We start from the raw sequence: 4,119 nt of genomic DNA on the forward strand, positions 1-4,119 counted from the left end.
AGACAGGAGGACAGCATTACACATACAATCTAGCCTGTCACACATATGGCCCACACATCCAGTTTCCAACTCCATTGGCACACACATTGTCCGGCGCACACCATGTACACTACCTCCAGACATCCCCCCCACCAACGACACAATGCCTGCACACACATCTCCATGCAACCTTCCCACATGCATCGTGCCCAAGATGTACTCACCTGTTGTTCTGGAGGCCTATACAGCTGTCCATACTGAGGTAGGACCCCATCCACCAAGTGCTCCAACTCCATCGAAGTGAAGGCAGGGGCCCTTTCCCTGGTCACACGTGCCATGGTAGGTTCCAGACACAGGTAACAGCAGCACATGCAGTGTAGGTGTTGTCCTGTGGAAAGTCAGGAATCAAGTGAGGTTATAGACAGAAAATGGCAGTCACATCCACGGCGGTGTACATCGTCACCGCCGCCGCTGATCCCCACTGGCCACTGTACTCCATAGAGCCCCATATTAGCCAATCAGGAATTGCATTGGGTACAAGACCACCTTCCGCCACAACGCCCAACGTCGGCAGAGTTACCTCACTTCCACCTGTCCTTAGATACAGGACAGGCTGTCGCCATTTCATGGTGTTGGACTACATTCAGATCTTCCATAACTGTGTCATTGCAGAAAATTGCACATACATTTCCATTCCCATTGCCCCAACCTATTAATGCTGTATGCACACTGAGGTGGTGGTTCCATTGTTCAAATTGTGACAGCCTACTCACTCTTGTGTGCCTTGGATACCTACCACTGCTGATTAATAGGAGGAGGAGACAAATCCCCATGTACAGACCCCTTGTGGATTTGGCTACACTGGAGGACAGGCAAATAATACTCACCTATAGTCTGGAGAGGGCCACAATCACAGAGCTATAGGCCCAATTGGAGCCTGTCCTGATATCAGCTATCCGACATCCCACTGGGATCCCCCTCCTGTCAGGTCCTGTTAGTGCTCCATTTCCTAGCAACTGGTTCTTTCCAAGTGACAGTAGGCTTGGCAGCAGGAATGTGACAGCCAATGTTCTCAATCGTGCTGGCAAGGGTATTGTCTGCCTTGGTGAAACACATGTGCAGCTACATTGCTTTCTCCCAGGTGGAAGTTTTGGCCACTGTGAAGGCAGGATTCCATGTAATGGGACATATACCCAATATTATTGGGGTGACTGACGGTACACGTTTTGCGTTTGTCACCCCCGCCAGAATGAACAGGTGTTCAGGAATCGGAAGAGTTTCCACTCACTGAATGTGCAAATGGTGTGCCTGGCAGACCAGTACATATCCAACATCACTGCAAAGTACCCTGGGTCAGTGCATGACGCCTTCGTTCTGAGGAATAGCAGCATCCCAAATGTGATGGCCCAACTACAGAGGCACAGGATGTGGTTAGTAGGTGAGCCAGAGTCCCCACCCACTGTATGTCAGTGTATGCCTTCAGGTGTTATCCCCATAGCATTGTGTAAGGCTAATGTTTGTCCCTCAATACTTGCAGGTGACTCTGGCTACCCAAACCTATCGTAGCTCCTGACCCCGTGAGGAATGCCAGGACAGGGGCTGAGAACCGTTATAATGATGCACATGGGCGAACCAGGAGAAAAATCGAAAGGAACTTCGGCCTCCTGAAGGCCAGGTTCAGATGCCTGCATCTGACAGGTGGGTCCCTGTGCTACTCACCGAGAAGGTCTGCCAGATAGTAGTGGCATGCTGCATGTTGCACAACCTGGCCCTCAGAGGACATGTGCCTTTTTTGCAGGAGGAGGAGACTGGAAATGCCCCTGTGGCACCAGTGGACCCTGAGGACAGTGAGGATGAGGATGCATAGGATGAGGATGTGGACAACAGAACATCAGTCATACATCAATACTTCCAATGACACACAGGTGAGGCAGTGGAACTGACCATTACTCTGACTATTGATTTATCTGTGGCTGTAGCATGAAGGCATTCACTTCTTTTGCATCTCAACCTACTGTCACCTATGGCTTGTCATTTTACAGATGTTGGTGATATGACAACAGTGTCCTGATGTGTTTAATACTGACAGCTACAGGTCATTATTTGTATGCTCTCACACTGTTCAGATCATTTGCACTAGATGTGACTGTTCCCATAAATGCACATTTTCAACACATAAAATAGTGTCACTCATGTTGTGTTCAAGGGTGTTTATTGTAGTGCAAATAATTGACAGAAAAGTGCAATGGAATGGGGTGATGGTAGAGGAAAGTCCTGGGTATTGTTCCAGTCTGTTAGTAGCACAGGTCCAGTGTCCAAGGGGCCATACGAAGGGGAGCAAAGGCAGTTCAGAGTGGACAAGGTGACAGGGTGGGACATAAGAGGGACAATCAGGAGAGCCTCATTTCCTGGCGGTGGTATTGGTCTTGGCAAGTGTCTCTGGCTTCTGTCTATGTTGCAGGGAACGTTTACGGGGTGCTTCACCTTCTGCAGGGGGAGGGGTGCTGCTGGCCTGTGGGTCCTGTGGCAGGCCTCCTGCCCACTAGCTGCAGCGGATGTGGAGGGCTGGTCAATAGACTGGCTAGTGGTAGGGGCCCGCTGGTGTGCTGTCGATTCCCTCATGATGTTGGCCGTGTCGTCCAGCACCCCTGCTATGGAGATCCTGGTGGTGTTGAAAGCCTGCAAGGCCTCCCTGATCTCCTGATGGTGTTCCTGCTTCAGTCGCTTGTTCTTCTGCATGCTGGTAAGGATCTGTCCCATCAAGTCCAGGGATTGTTAGTAGGCCCCCAGGATCTTGGTGAGTGCCTCCTGGAGAGTCGGTTCCCTGGGCCTGTCCTCCCCTTGGCGCACAGCCTTCCTCCCAGTGTCCCTGTTGCCCTGTGCCTGTGTCCCCTGAATGGTGGGCCCACTGCCACTGTGCCCAGGTCCCTGATTGACTTGGGGTCGAGGTGTGGACTGGGGTCCCTGTACAAGTGGGCACACTGCTGATTGACGTGTCCTGGCAACAGAGGTGTGGGGATGCTGGGTGGGTGCTGTGATGTTGGATACTGATGGGGAGGCTCTGTGGTTGACCGGGAGTGGGCTGGGGTGACTGACTGACCAGTGCTCCCTGATGGGCCAGGTAGTTCATCGAGATCCAGAAGTCCAGAGTTACTGTCATCACTGGGACATCTTCTGTTGGGGGACTGGTTTGTCGTGGCACCTCCTCTCTGCTGACATTGGCTGGGGCACCTGTGGGGATGTAAGTGATGTATTATGCTTCATGTCTGTGACATATTTTACATCCCTGGCTTCCCCTCTATCGTTGCTGTTGCTCTGCCACCTTTGTTTGTGTATGGTGATGTATTGTGGGATTGTTAATTCCCCTACGCTGTGCATGCTTTTGTGATGGGTGTCCATGCAAGGCTGGGAGGGCTGTCCATGCATTGTTATAGCATGCAGGGCTTGGCATTGAGGTTAGTCATACGTGTAGGTGCAGTGTGTGGGATGGAGTGGAATGATGGGAGTGAGGGTGAGGGGGTGAGATGGGATGCAGGTATAAGGGGTGATAAGTAGTAAATGTTGACTCACCAGTGTCCAGTCCTCCGGCTACTCCAGTGAGTCCGTCAGGATGAAGGATTACCAAGACTTGCTCCTCCCATGCGGTGAGCTGTGGGGGAGGAGGTGGGGGTACACCGCCAGTCCTTTGGATGGCGAGCTGGTGCCTTGCTGCAACGGAATGTACCTTCCCCCGTATGTTGTTCCACCTCTTCCTGATGTCGTCCCTTGTTCTTGGATGCTGCCCCACAGCGTTCACCCTGTCCACGATTCTCCATCATAGCTCCATCTTCCTTGAAATGGATATTTGCTGTACCTGTGCTCCAAACAGCTATGGCTCCACCCTGACTATTTCCTCCACCATGACCCACAACTCATCTGTGAAATGGGGGTGCCTTTGTGGGGACATGGGTGCTGTGTGGTGTGTGTAGGTGTGTGGGTGTTGGGTACTGTGGTTGGGTGTGTGAAGTATGGTGCGTTAGGGATGTATGGGTGTATGTGGTGTGTGTGTCTAGTTGTTGCAGTGGTCTTGGTGTCAGTCTCATGGCACTAATTTGTATTCGTAAAGGGTTGTGGGTAATGTGGGTGTGTGCTTTATAGTGC

The sequence above is a fragment of the Pleurodeles waltl genome, chromosome 1_1, assembly GCF_031143425.1.
Source record: "Pleurodeles waltl isolate 20211129_DDA chromosome 1_1, aPleWal1.hap1.20221129, whole genome shotgun sequence".
In the NCBI taxonomy this organism is placed as follows: Eukaryota; Metazoa; Chordata; class Amphibia; order Caudata; family Salamandridae; genus Pleurodeles; species Pleurodeles waltl.